General features: G+C 44.5%; 1 protein-coding gene across 9 annotated transcripts in view; it reads right to left on the bottom strand.

The window, feature by feature from the left end:
* Nucleotides 1–15,802, bottom strand: part of NFIC (nuclear factor I C) — a 144,149-nt gene that overhangs the window by 47,580 nt on the left and 80,767 nt on the right. The window lies entirely within an intron of this gene.

Genomic DNA, 15,802 nt, shown 5'->3' with positions numbered 1-15,802 from the left:
AAGAGGGATCTGTCTTCCTGATTCCAAATTCAGTGCCCTCTGCTCCCAGCTGGCCATCCTTCGGGCATTCCCAGCTTGCCTCTCTTGCTATGGTTGACCTCCCTCCGCCTACTTCTCTCTTCCCTCTGGGGACGGTGTGCTAATGCCCAGTCCGATTTCTTGGCTTCGTTAGGGGATCCTGCCCTCTTCCAGACGCCAGACAGGAGCAGGTGAGAAGGTGAGGGCCTGGCCCTCATTTGGGGATGGAGTTGGCATGGTGGGCCTGTACGCAGGGGTAGGTGATGGGGAAAGGCCATCCCCTACCACAGATGGTTAAAAAGTTAATAGCTGGTGACCAGGCAGGGTCGGAGTGCTGGGCCCGTTGCCATGGTGACAGCCTTACACTAATGGCTCCCTGACGTAATCTGATTTGCTGAGTTAATGGACAGTCTCGGCGGCCTCTGCCCGCCCGCCAGAGCTCCCTCTCCTGCCCAGACGGTGATAAATGGGCTCCCTCGCCTCCCCAGCACCCGCCTGCCGGCTGCCCGGAATCAAGGAAGCTCCCGACCTCCGGCCCAGTGGCGCCTTTAACCAGGCCTGGCTTATGCTGAGCCTCCTCCCTCCTTTCTCTCCCACCCAGAGGGTTCCTGGACCCCGGAGGACACCAGGAATCATAACAACCCCATCGAAACTTTACAGAGAGTGTTTCTCCCAGCCACCCTTTGAAGTGGGTGTTGACAAGTACTGCTGCACCCGTTTTACAGATGTGGAAACCACGGCCCAGAGAGGTGAAGGGGCTTGCCTAAGTTCACACAGCTAGAGAGTGGCAGAGCCTGCATGCAAACCCAGGTCTCCTGACTCCAAGTCTGGAACTCATTCCACTATACCACATGGCCCCACATTAACCCCCCAAATGCCTGACCTTTGCTGGTATAGGAAGAGAGAGCAGAGATTGATCAGTCAGCCAATCAATAAGCCCTTATTAAACACCTACTATGTGTCAGGTACTGTGCTAGGTGCTGAGGATACGAAGGAAAAAAAATAGTCCCCACCCTTGAGGAACTAACATTCTATTGAGGAAATCAATAGGCAAAAATCTTAGTTCGGTTATAAGCTCTTAATTTAAAGCTTACTTTAAATTCCATCTTAAAACAGCACTAGGACTTCTGGGACACCCTCTGTCAGTGTATTCAAAATATGCCAAGTAAATACAAGGTAAATTCAGCAGGAAAGCGCCGGCAGCTGGGGGGAGATGGAGCGCACACATGTACACACGGGCAGGAAGGAAGCTCTGAGTCATCCTCCTCTCCCCTGGCTCTCCGGTCCAAGCATCGGCTCTGTGTTTCTCAGGGTAATTACAATAACTGGTGAAATGCTGCAAAGTTTGCACGGTGTTGTATACACATGATCTCATTTGTTCTTTACAACGGCCCTGTGAGGTTAAGTGTGGCACAATATGTCATCATTCCCACTTTACAGATGAACAAACTGGGGATGAGACATTAAGAAACGCACCCGTTTGGACGCGGGTACTGTCTGATTTGTTAGGGGGCTGTGGGCACATATCTGGGAGCGTGCCTGCCCCACGTGTACACGCATCCACACATAGAACACACGGATGAATTCTCACACACACAGGACATACTCATGCCCAGGCACAGAAGCACATACACATGTAAAGTGATTGGGTTGGACAAGACAAGAGGATACAGAAAATCAAAAGTGGAAGGGACTTTGGAGGGCATCTAGTACGATTTCCATATTTTATGTTTGAGGAAACTGAGGCCCAGAAGGAGTAGTGACTTATCAACCCACGGTCATACCAAGAATTAGTGGCAGAGTTGGAACCCAGGTTTCTTTCCTACCAGTCTTAGTCCTTTTCTGGGGAACAATGCAACTAAATTGCGCATAGTCATGCGAAGAACCAGAAGCAGTCTCTAAGGTCCCTTCCTTAGTCCCAGTCTCTCCCAGTGAGAGAATTTCCTGTTGTGGAAAGAGCATTGGATGGGGAGCCGGGAGATCTGGGGTCTAGACCCAGCTCAGCTATTAACTCCATTAGGCAAGTTAATTTCCCCATTTGAGTCTCAAATGCTAAGATGAGAAGGGTGGACTAGATAATAGCCAACATGTCTTTAATTAAGAAACTCCATGATTCTATGATTCTCTTCTAGCTCTTTACATTCTGTATTTTAAGGTCCCTCCTAGCTCCAACATTATATGTTCTAAGGGCCCTTCAAGCTCTGACATTCCGTGAGTCTGTGAGTTAGATAGGTACCTGCTTCCTGAGAAGGCACACACACATCAGCCTTCTCTTCCTCTAAGCCTCCAGCTATCCATTGTGCCCTCATCTCCTGGAAAGTTACCCATGAACCAGTGCAGGGGCCCAGGTCTGTCATCTTTGCTTCCTCCTCTTCCTAGCCTTGCCCAACTACCATGTAACTTCTTATCACAGAATCTCAGCCTAGGTATCCTCCATTCCACCCAAGCAGGGGTGATGGGCATTCCTCAAGCCTTCATCCCACCCTGCCCCCCCCCCCAAAGTCACCTCTCTCTGCATCTGGAGATTAGGCTGGTCCAGGATACACACCTTGCAACATGTTCCCTGAGTGTCCCTTCCCATTTCAGGGGTTAGAAACATGGGGCAGGAGATCCTTGCTGGGCTCTGGACTCCCCCCTTCAACAACTGCCTGTATCAGCTCTCAGCAGCGTGCACGCGCGCACACACACACACACACACACACACACACACACACACACACTGTGATCCCCTTGCCTTCATCTTATCTAAAAATAATCAGCCTCCTTGGGCCATGAGCAGACGCTGAGCTCAGCATTATTGGTTTCTAGAGCAGCTTGGATTAGAGTCCCAGATCTACTTCCTTTTTCTCAGCCTTCTTCCCTGCTCCAACAAGAGGGAATCTAGACAGGGTAAGGGGTAGCTAGGTCAATATTGTTGGGAGAGAGACTATTCCCTATTTTCTAGCTCGGGTAAAATCCTGTTCTAAAAGGTATATGAAGTCTTCGAGACAGACCACATTATTTTCTTCACACCTGTCTATACAGCACTCTCTCTTTATCCTAGGGACCTATTCTCAAATGTGTCCAATGCCTTCCTGCATCGGGATCTTTGGTACAACTATTCCCCTCCCCATTCTCTCCACCACTAACCACCACCCCCATCTCTGTCTGACACATTCCTAACCTTCCAGGGAGCTGGGATATGATGGAAATAGCACTCCATTTGGATCAGTAGACCTTGTTTGAATCCAGGCTCTGCCACTTTCTAACTGTGTGACCTTGGTCAAGTCACTTCTACTCCCTGAAACTCGATTTTCTCCACAGTAAAATGAAGGGATTTACTAGGTAATCTCTAAAGTCCTTTTCCATTACTAACTTTCTGTGAGTCTATGATCTCCATTTGTCTTTCTGGTCCTTCGAGGTCCAGCACAAATGGTGTCTGTTCCCTGACGCCTTCCTGGATTGTCCCCAGTCCACATCCTTTCCTCTTTTATGAAGGGTAACCTGGAGGATTGGGAGGGGATTAGAGACCATTCCTTACAGGATCAAGTAAAGAAATGGGAGATGCTTAACCAGGAGAAAAGACTCAAAGAAGACATGGTTGTCTGTCTTCAAATCTGTTGTTGTTTCAGTTGTCTGACTCTCCACAACCCCATTTAGGGTTCTCGGGGCAAAGATATTGGAGTAGTTTGCCATTTCTTCCTCCAGCTTATTTTACAGATGAGTGAACTGAGGCAAACAGGGTTAAATGATTTGCCCAGGATCACACAGCTAGATTTGAGGCCAGATTTGAACTCGTGAAGACGATGAGTCTTCCTGATTCCAAGCCCAGTGCTCTATCCACCGTACCGCCTGGCTGCTCCTATCAGCTAGCTGAGGGGAAGTCATGAGGAAGAAGGATTAGGGTTATTCTCCATGACCTCTGAGGGCAAGACCAGGAGCAACAGGTGGCAGATACAGCAAGGCAGATTTCTATCCTTTATAAGGAGAAATCTCCCAACTGTGAGAACTTTCCAGCAATGGTAAGAGGTAGACTAAGGGCATCATGAGCTTCCACCATTAGAGGTGTGCAAAAAGACTGGATGACCACATACAATGAATGGTGTGTGGAGAACTCATACTCTGGGGAAGGGTTGGACAAGATGTTCTCTGCAGGGCCTTCTCGCTCTGGAATTCTTGACCTCCCAAAGTACCGGCTGTCCCTCTCTTATGTACACATCACATTCTGGCTTGTGTTACAATCGCTGGTGAACATGCTTTATCCTCCCCACAAGATTCTGAGCTTTTGACTAAAGACTCAATTTATTGATTTAAAGTTTACAAAGTATCTTTACATGCGTTCTCTAATTTGATTCTCCAAACAACCTCAGGAGCTAACAATGATAACCACCACCGTTATTACTTTGTCTGTAGCGGCTTAAGGTTTACCAAATGCTTTTCGCACAACAACCCATGTGAGGGAGGCAAAATATTATTTTACGGGTGAAGGAATTGAGGCATATGAAGAGTAAAGAATTGCCCAAAGTCACAAGAGACCAAGCTATGGTTCTAACCCAGTTCCCAAGAAGAATGATCTTTGGACTCGGAAGGAAAGCACAAAAAATGGTTAGAGATGAAACCCAACATAAATGAGGAAATGATAAGTGAAAAACATAGTGGCCCTCATCAATTTCAAATAATCAGGCATGAATAAACTATATGCTCAAAGAACAGAGAGAGAGGATTGCTGACCTACTATCAAGTGACCTTTAAAATACTATGGAGAATGGGAAGGAAGGGAATAAAGGGAATAAACATAAATTAAGCACATACACTGTGCTAAATGCTGTGCAGATATTATCTCAGCTGATCCTACAAGGTGGGTGTTTTTATGATTCCTGTTTTACAGTTGAGGAAACCGAGGCAAACAGATTAAGTGATTTGTTTAGGGGCACAGAGTTAGCAAGTCTGAGCCTCAATTTGAACTCAGTTCTGCCTGACTCTAGACCCAGCACTCTTTCCACCTAGCTGAAGGTTGTAGATGAGCAAAAGTCCTGGGGCATGTTTTTAACAGAAGAGTTTTCAAATTATTAGTCCAACTATTAGCTTGACTTCAATACCTGGGAAAACTCTAAAATGTATTATTAAAGGGATGGTTTGTGAGCATTTAGAAAGGGAAGCAGCAATCACTTCTTCAGAGAGACTAGACCTAACATACCTAGGTTTCAGCAAAGTATTGGATTTGACTGTCAAATGCTATAGGCATAGACAAGAATGAGAGGTATGGGCTAAGTAATAATATAATTAGATTGATTCAGAAGCGATTAAATGGCTGGACTAAAAGAAGAGCAATTAAGTGTCGATACCAGCTTGGAGGGAGGCCTGGAAGTGGCGTACCCCCAGGTATCTATCCTTGGTCTTGTGTTGTTTAACAGTTTTATCAATGACCTAGAAGAAAGTATAGACAGTGTGTACAGTGGATGGAACAGTGGACTTGGAATTAGGAAGATCTCATTAGCCCCATGGGTTCAATTATCATCTCTGTGCAGATGTTTTTTTTTGTTGTTTAGTCGTTTTGTTTTCAGTTGTGTCTGACTCTTTGTGCCCCATTTTAGGGTTTTCTTGGTAAAGATACAGGAGTAGTTTGCCATTTCTTTCTCCAGCTCATTTTACATATAAGGAAACTGAGGCAAACAAGGATAAGTGACTTGCCCAGGGTCACATAGCTAGTATCTGTGGCTGGATAAGTGACTTGCCCAGGGTCACATAGCTAGTATCTGTGGCTGGATTTGAACTCAGATCTTCCTGACTCCAGGCCTGAGCACTATCTACTGTGCTATGCAGATGATTCCCAGACCTATACAGCCAGTCCTAACCTCTCCCCCAATCTATAGTCTCACATCAACAATGAATTACCTCCTGAACATCTTAAACTGGATGTCCCAGAGGCATCTCAAACTCAATATGTGCAGAACAAAACTCCTCATCTTTTCCCTCCAAACCCCACTCCCTCCTTCTGAACTTCTCTATTGCTAATGAGGCCACCACCATCGTCATCTTTGACTCCTCACTCCCACTCACCCCACATAATCCCATCTGTTTCCAAGTCTTGTCACTTCTACCTTCACGTTTCTCATATGTGAGCCTTTCTCTCCACCAACAGAGCCGCCATCTTAGTGTAGGCTCTCATCACCTTAAACCTGGACTACTACTGCAATATCCATCTGGTTGATCTCTATGCCCAGAGGGATTTTTTTTTCTAAAATGCAGGTCTGAGTATGTCATCCCTCTATTTACTAAACTCCAGTGGTTCCCTGTTACCTCAAGGATCAAATAGAAAATCCTCTGTCTGGCATTCAAAGCCCTTCACAACCTGGCCCTTTCCTACTTCACCTTTCTAGTCTTCTTTTACACCTTACTTTGCTCCATATACTCTGTGATCCAATTCTAATGGCCTTGTTATTTTTTGCACAAGACACTCCCTTTCCTGACTCTCTGCCTTTTCACTGTTCGTATCCCATGCCCAGGCTTCTTTTCTCCCTCTCCCTCTTTGTCTCCAGTTTTCCCTGGCTTTCTTCAATACTCAGTTCAAATCTTACCTTCTTTAGTAGGCTTTTCCCATTCTCCTCTCTCATCTCCTCCTCACCTCTTGCTGATCTCTTCCCTCTGAGATTATATTTCATTTATTCTGTCTTATCTTGTATATTTGGGGTGGGGTTTTTTTGCACATTTTCTTTATTAGAATGTGAGCATTTTGAAAATAAGGACTGTTTTTTGTCTTTCTTGGCATCCCCAATGTTTAGTATGCCAGGTATGGCACATAGTAAGCACTTAATAAATGCTTGTTAACTGATGGGCTAACCTGAGTTTGAGTTCTATGCCAGATACTTATTATCTATGTGATTCTGGGCAAATCGCTTCACCTCTTTGAATATCAGTTTTATCATTTGTAAAATGAGGGTGTTGGACTTAATGACCTCTGAGGTTCATCCCAATTCTAAATCCTCTAACTCTCTGATCCCATAGTCCTCTAAAGTTCCTTCTAACTCTAAATCTATGATCTTATGGCATGCTTATCAGATTTGAAGATGACACAAAGTGAAGAGCAAGAGCAAGGTCGAATGACAGTAACAAACAATCCAGAGCAAGGGTGGGGGACCTCCTCAAGTGCAGCCCTTTGACCGAATCCAAACACATGGGACGTTTGGATTCGGTCAAAGGGCCACCCTTGAGGACCAAGAGCTACATGTGGCCTTGAGGACACAGGTTCCCACCCCTGATCTAGAGCAATGGACTGATTCCAGCAAAATAAAACTTAATTAGGATAAATGTAAAGTTCAGCACTTGGGTTCAAAAAATCAATGATACAAGTACAGGATGGGGAAATGTAATTAGGGTGACTGGATTTGTGAAAAAGATTTGGGAGTTTTAGTAGACCATAGGCTCAATATGAACAGGGTATACTGGCAAATGTTTAACAGCCAGCTTTCTTAGGAGGAAACTCTATACACTTGACACATTTTTAAGTTGAATCTGCATTATTAACATTTTCTCCATCATTTTCTTTAGTCTACAGTGACAACCAACAAAACAACTCAAGCTTGATTTGTAGCATTTGTTGATTTCCAAGGTGTAAATGCTTACATAGAACATTTAACGATTGGCTCTCAAAGTTGACACTAGCTGGCACCAACACACTTCTGATATATATGAGTCAAGAGTGCGATAGGCTGCATCGATATGGAAGCATAATATCTAGATCAAGGGAATTGATAATCTCACTATATTATATCCTATTCAGACTACATGTGGAGTGTTGTGTTGGGTCTCTAGAGTCCAAGTCTAGTGCTTGGTCAGCTATACCCTTTTATCTCTTCGGAGGGTATTTAACATTTAACGCCCATCAGGTTGGCTAATATGACAGAAAAGGAAAATAACAAATGTTGGAAGGGATGTCAGAAAATTGGGACACTGATGTAACTATTCTGGGGACCTATTTGGAATTTTTATAGCCAAATGTCAATAAAATTGTCCATACCCTTTTACCCAGAAATACTACTATTATGTCTATATCCCAAGAGTTTTTTAAAGAAAGGAAAAAATCCTATATGTATAAAAATATTTATAGCAGCTCTTTTTGTGGTAGCAAAGAATTGGAAATTGAGGGCATGCCCATCAACTGGGGAATGGATGGACAAGTTGTGGTATATGATTGTGATAGAATACTATTGTCCTATAAGGAATTAAGGATTGCTTTTAGGATTTTATTTTTAATTTAGGATGCTTTTAGAAAAACCTGGAAAGAATTACATGAACTGATGCAAAGGGAAATGAGCAGAACCAGAACAATGTATACAGTAACAGTAATATTGTATGATGATCAGCTGTGAATGACTTAGCTATTCTCAGCAATATAATGATCTAAGACACTTCTGAAGGACCCCATGATGAAAAATGATATCCACTTCCAGAGAAAGAACTGATGGAGTCTGAGTGCACACTGAAGCATACTTTTAAAAAAAACTTTCTTTATTTTTTTTGGTATTTTTATTGGGGAGGAGTCTGTGTTTTCTTTCACAACATGACTAATATGGAAATATGTTTTGCATGACTGCACATGCATAACCTATATCAAATTGTTTGCCTTCTCATGAGGGGGGAGGAGAGAATTTGGAACTCAAAATTTTAAAAAATGAATTTTAAAAATTGCTTTTACATGTAATTGGAAAAAAATAAAAGATTTTTTAAAAGTCATACCCTCTTTTCTCTCTTAATTGTGACAATCTAAGCAGCAGGAGACCAGAGTGATACTACCTCAGTAGGTCCTCTGACTAATGATAAATAGACCTTTATGGTTTATAAGACACTTTATATCCTTTATCTCATTTTATTCCCACAACTCCCCTGTGAGGTAGGTGGTACAAGTATTATTATTTCACAGGTAAGGAAATTACAATTGAGATGGCATTCCCCAGATCCAATGACTTCTCCAAGGTCATGTAGCTGGAATGGGCCAGAGCTGGGACACGAACTCAGGCCTTCTGACAACAAATACTGTACTTTTTCCATTCTACCTTTAAAAGTTTCAAAGCATAGTCCTCGGCTTCCACAATCTGGGCTTTCTTTACCTTTCCAGTCTTAGAAGGGATGACACTAATTCTCTTGCCCTCCCCTATACAAAACTTCCACTCTAGCCAAACTCCTTGTCCCCTAAACATGGAAAACTCAGTGCTGCCTCCTTGTCTTGGCCTCTCCTTCACTGCAGGTAACCACCTTCATTCAGGTCAAGTCCAGTTTCCTCTAAGAAGCCATCCCTGGCCACCCCAGGATGGAGTTATTGTGTGTTCCCTTTGTAGGACCCATAACAAGCACTGTCTTTGCCTTGACAATCTTTTTTAAGTGTATTAAGCCTGATTCTTAGGATCATAGATATCAAGTTGGAAAGGTCCTTAGGGACCATTTGGTTCAATCCCTCCATTTTATAAAGGAGGAAAAGAAGGTCCCTGAGAAGTTAAGTGACTTGTCCAAGGTCATATAGGTAGTAAGTGGCAGGGTCAGGATTTGCATGATTGCCAATCCAGCTGTCATTCCACGCTACCACTGTTCTCCATGCCTCTGCATACCAGAGGATCTAAAAGAATGACTGAGGATGACTAAGGATTAAGTGACGGAAGAGAAAGAAGAATGCTTATCACCGTCAAAGAGTCTGGTTACCATGTCTCAGATTTAGAAGGATCTCAGGGGCCGCTGAATCCAACCCATATTGGGACACAAGTTCCCACTGACATCTCCCTTGCCAAGTTCCTGATTATCCTTGAAGACCTCCAGGGAGAGGACATGGGGCAGTGGAAAACGCTGGAGTTTGGAGACCGGGCTCAGATTTTCCCAGCACCACTTGGCATCAGTGTATCGTGGGTAAGTCCTGTAATTTCTCTGGGTACCAGCTTCCTTAGCTATAAAAGAAGGGGGTTAGACCGGTGGTGCAGTGGATAGAGTGCTGGGCCTGGAGTCAGGAAGAGTTCAAATCTGGCCTCAGATGCTTACTAGCTGTGTGACCCTGGGAAAGTCACTTAACCCTGTTTGCCTCAGTTTCCTTACCTGTAAAATAGGGAAGGAAATAGCAAACCACTCCAGTATCTTGGCTAAGAAAGCCCCAAATGGGGTCATCAAGAGTCAGACACAAAGGAAAAACAACCAAAGACTAGATGGCTTCTAAGGTCCCTCTGAACTCTAAATCTATAATCTTAAAATGGGGAACCAGGTATCAACTCTCGTGGCAGCTTTTTCCTTTGTCCACTCTCTCAGCTGTTCAACAAAAACCAATTAAGTAGCTACCAGATGTAGCGCTTTGTGCTGGAAACAGGGATCGAGTCTAAGCAGCTGCCGACCTCCTAGGGGTCAGAGCAGGGGTGGGGCCAGTGGCTGGCCAGCTCTGATAGGAAGCTTTTCCTCATACTGAACTGAAATCTGAATCCTCGTAATTTCCACCCACAGGCCTTTCTTTTTGCCCTCTAGAGTCAAGCAGCCCAAGTCTGCAGTCTCTTCCCCAGGACAGCCCTTCTGGGGTGTGATGATCAGAACCATGTTCCTCTTAACCCTTCTCTTCTCATTTTCTTGCCTCTCAGAATTTCTTTTCTTCAGGGGCAGCTGGGTGGTGCAGTGAGTAGAACGCCGGCCTTGGATTCAGTAGGACCTGAGTTCAAATCCCGTCTTGGACACCTGACACTGTTATTAGCTGTGTGACCTTGGGCAAGTCACTTAACCCCAATTGCCCTGCCTTCCCCCTTCCAAAAAACAAAATGTGCATGTGCTCGCGCGTGCGTGCGCACACACACACAGACACACACATACTTCTTGTCTTCTAAACTTCCCTTTTATGGTCAAGGACACCACCATCCTCTCAGTCACCCAGATTTCAAAGCTCATCATCATCAAATCCTTACCCTGGCTCACCCTCCATATTTAATCAGTTACCAAAAAGTATCATTTCTTCCTTCATAACCTCCCTTGCATTCATCCTACTTTCTCCATTCACACAGCTATGTGGAACAATGGACTGAGCTCTGGACTTGGAGTCAGGAAGGCCTGAGTTCAAATCCTGTCTCACACGTTTACTATTTATCTTCCCTTGTCCTCAGTTTTTCCATCTGTAAAATGAAGATGATGATAGCTCCCACTTCCCAGAGTTGTTATGAGGATCAAATGAGCTAACGTAAAAACTGCCTCAAAAACCTTAAAGCATTATATAAATGCTAGCTACCCCCCTGCCTTAACTGTCTCCCTACTCCAAGCCAACCTCTACAAGGCTGTCAGAGTGAGCACAGCTCTGACTGTGATACCCCTCCCCACCTTCAGTAAATTCCTATGGCTCCCTATTACCTCCAGGAGCAAATGTAAAGTTCTTTTTTTTTTTAACTTAAAGCTCTTTACAATCTGTCTTATTCTTACCTTTCCAATCCCTACAATCTAACCATATTAACCCACTTGGTTTTCCTTTCATACAACACTCCATCTCCCATCGCCACGCCTTCACATTGGCTGTCTTCCAGGTCCAGAATGTTCTTCCTGCTCACCGCCAACTATTCCTTTCCCTATCTTTCTTCAAGATTCAGCTTAAATTACACTATTTGTTGTAGGCCCTTCCCAGCTGTCCCAGACACTAATGCCTTCCCCTCCAAAGTGGCCTTCTATTTATCTGTATATATTGTGTACATATATATTTCTTTCCATGTTGTCCCTTCCATTAGAATATAAGCCCTTTGAGGGCAGGGGTTGATTTTGGCCCTGGTGCCTGGCACACAATGGGTGCTTAATAAGTGTATTTCATTTATTGATTTTTTCATAGTAAGCATCCCTATTTCCTCCAACAGATCCTCATGTGACTTCCTTCCTTCCCCATCCCAGTCTTCCTCCTTTTGACATGTTCCAGCTTGGCAGTGGCCTTTCTAACACAGGAGCACCTAGAAGTGACCATAATATTTCAGCTGTGGCCCTATATGAAAAAGAACACTGAATCTGGAGAAGACTGGGCAGTGTGGTCTTGGGAAAGTCACTTAACTGCTCTGTGACTCAGTTTCCTCATCTGTAAAATGAGGATAATGGTCTCAGTGCTACCTACCTCACAGGACTGTTGCAAAGATCAAAAGAGATAGTGGATGTGCTTTGTAAAGCTTTGTGTAAACCAACAAGTACTATATAAATGTCAGCTACTATTCTGTAGACAAAGGAACCATCGCCAGCCTTGATCACTCAAGCCATCACCTGCCCTGGCTCCTGAGGTTTTGGATGATTCCTGTGGGACAAAAGCCAACGCCAGTAAAGCTGGCTCAAGCCCTTCAGGTGGCAACAGGCAACCAGTAACACCTGGCTGAACTAGAGGGTGGGGCAGAGGAGACAAGAAAGGACTGACAATCAGCAGCAAGCTGGGAGAATATCCCAATGGTGTACAGAATGGGATTGGCCAGAAAACAGGCCGGCTCTGAACAACTCTGCTCAGAGGTCTCTCCATCTCAGGACCAGCCAAGGGCTGAGAAATAACCCTTGCCCAAAACCAGCCAGACACGTTCAAAGCTGGGGAGATGCCCAGCCAAGGACTTCCATCCAGTTGGGCTTGAACCAACCTGGGCATTTGGTCTCGGCCCCTCCCTAGCTCCTCCTGCTGCCTAAGGCCCTCTGGCCTCTAGTACATGGGCCCAATTCAGGGCAGGGAATGCTCCAGTGGGCACTAGGCCATGTGACTGGGGGCACTTGGGGCATTTTCCCAGGGAGCAGTGGGCTGCAAATACTGCCTAGTGGCTCGGCACTATGGGATCCATCCAGCCTCCTTTGGCCTGAGCACTCTAACTCTGACCATACTTCACCATTCCAGATACCAGCCTCCCCTCACTTAACCATCTTGGAATATGAGTCGGCCAGGCCCAGAACAAACCCTACATACAGGACGCATTATTCTCCAACACCCAAGTTCGCCACTGACTTCAGAGGAACTTGGAGCTGTGAGAAATAGGAAATGGGAACTTCTCTAGAATGATGGAATATCAGACCTGGAAAGTACTTTAGAACAAAGACTACTAAAGCTGGGAGGAAGCTTAGAATGTAGAATCTATGATGTCAGATCTAGCAGGGCACTCAGAGCACAGAAAGTCCAGTCTGGAAGGGACTTTAGCATTGTCTGACATAGCGTTTCTCAACTTAAGCTACTGTTTAGGCGGAGAATGATCAAAATTTTGTATCTCAGACTTCTTCAGGCTCTTCAGGATCTTGGGCAGCAGAGACTATGAGCCTGGAAGAAGGAAGAAGCTTAGGCGGGTAATAAGGAAAAGGGCATGGTCCTTCAAAGGATTTGAAAAGTAGAGATTTTTGACAGCGAACAGTTTTCAGTCTAGTAAAACTGTGCTATGGAGTTGGCGATTTGGAAACAGTGATTGTTTACCCTCTTCTCTGGTGTAGGAGCCCCTTCTATAGCCCTCACACTGATAGCCATCCAGCTTCTGCTTGGGATACCTCCAGAGACGGGGAGATCACTGTTTCATGAGGTAGTCCATGGCATGGAGGGACAGTTCTGCTCCTTAGAAAGCCTTTCTTTATAAAGAGCCCAAATCAGCCTCTCTGCAACTGCTCAGCTTCCTTGAAAACTCAGTTCAAATTCTTCCTTCTACAAGAAGATTCTTCTGGTCTCTCTCTATCCCATTTCCCCCAGACTCACTCCTAGTGCTTTTCCTTGGACATTACCTCCAATTAGAAATACATACATATACACACATACATATGTGTGTTTGGATAAATACATACATATATGTATATATAACTATATCTTTATATGTAAAATATATTATTTCTATAGCTTATATAAACATATTTTATGTAACATAACTATATTTTCTATATAGTTTGTGTGTATATATGTGTACCTGTGTATATATGTATGCTTATATGTTTGTATGTATATATACACATACACACATACACAGCCAGAGAGACTTGCTTGCATGTTATTTCCCCATTAGATCATGTGCTCCTTGAGGGCAGGGACTGTGCTAGCCTTTCATTGAATCCCCAGAACTTGACTTCCTACCATTGGAGTCACAGCAAATAGTTCTCCTTCTTCTCAAAAATAATTAGGATAATTATTAGGATAAAGGGCATTGGGACCATCTATCAACCTTCTTCCCTCTGGACATCAAGCTTCTGTCAATGAAGCCTAAGATTACATGAATTGTGTTGGTTACCACATCACACTGTTGGTTCACAGCAAGCCTCAGGTCAGTGAAAACCCACAAATCTTTTTTTTTTTAAACATGAATCACTGACTAATCCAGGTGTCCTCTATCCTTTACTTATGCAACTGGTGTTTTTAATGGATTAAAAAGAAAGAAACCTCAAGTCCACGTCCATGTTGCATATTTCTTACTAAACTGTAAGCTGTATCAGGGCAGGGACTGTGTCTTATTTGAATTCGTGTCCCCCGTAGCACTTCCCCTAGGGCCTCATGCATCGTGTCACATAACAGAGGTTCATGAAAATCCTCCTCATGGATGAACAGATGGGCATAAGAAACATACCCATGGACAAAACTTGTGTTTCGTCAACCCAGAATTATGGCTGAGGATGTCAAAGAGGGTTAAGCAGTAGAAGAGAAGAGGTTTATTGTAGAATCTCAGCATTGGAAGGGACCTCAGAGGGTATGTATCTATTCCAACGCATGTCTGTAGGGAAATACAGGAGAAGGGGAGCTCATAACAATAGTTGTCATTATAGAGGGAGACGGAGCAAGTGTGTGTTAGAAGTGGCACTGGAGCTGGAGTCTTCCTGGCTTTCAAGCCTGTGCCACTGAAAGAGAGGATAGAGAGGGAGTGAGAGAGAGCACACTCTTCATAGCAACCCTGTGAGATATATACAAGGAAACAGGACAAGAGAAGTTGGGTGACTTGCCCAGGGTCACACAGCTAATAAGCGTCTGAGCTGAGATTTGAACTCAGGCCTTTTCTGTCTCTAGCTTCTGCTCTCTACCCCCAAGCCACATGTCTACAACAACGTAATTCCTTCACTTTTGACTTCCTCTGAGCAGGCAGGTATTCCCCCTTCCTCTTCCTCTACACTGCCTCTTTCCCAGAAGGAGCATTTGCATTGGTTTGCACAAATTGGAATATGTCTGTGTGGCGGATCTGGGTCTAAGAGCTACGTGACCAAAGCACCTTTACTTCTCTCCAAGACTTAGTTTCCTCCCCTGTAACACGGGTGCAATCATGCTTGCTACTTATCCCAAAGGAGTGCTGTGAGGGAATCACTTTGTAAACCGTATAGCCCTATAGAAATCTTAAGCTATTATTTTTAGCATATCAATTTATTTCCTTTTCTGTGTGTTGTGGATTTAGAATCAGGGTGGTACGCAAATTAATGAAAACGATCCATTTGATTTAATCCCCAGAACTCTGGTAATCTGGGGGATACAGCTTGGCCTGGAGGTTGTGATTGGCTGCCCAGAGCCCCCATCCAGGGTGTGGCTTGTCCTTCAGCTGAGGGGAAGCTTCTGGGGCCAGGAAATGATGTAGAGGGGAGTGGGGTATTTTTAGCAAATAGTTCTTTGCTCCTTCCCTCGCTTACTCAGCCCCAGGACAGCCTGTACTTTGGAAACAGGGAAATGACCCTCCCAGCGATGGGGACACCACAGACACCGTTGTCATGGCTCTCTGGGGCTTTGCCTGGAATGGCCTTCCTCTATCAGCTGGTCACTCTTCCCTTCCTGAGCCGTTTCCTGGATCTTCCAGCTTTCCCATGAAACACTCCTACATTAATCATGGGAGCTTCTTTTACTCAATTCAAGCAG

This window comes from Trichosurus vulpecula, chromosome 1 (assembly GCF_011100635.1).
Source record: "Trichosurus vulpecula isolate mTriVul1 chromosome 1, mTriVul1.pri, whole genome shotgun sequence".
In the NCBI taxonomy this organism is placed as follows: Eukaryota; Metazoa; Chordata; class Mammalia; order Diprotodontia; family Phalangeridae; genus Trichosurus; species Trichosurus vulpecula.
Note: the sequence above shows the minus strand (reverse complement) of the source record. Positions and strands in the feature narration are given on the sequence as shown.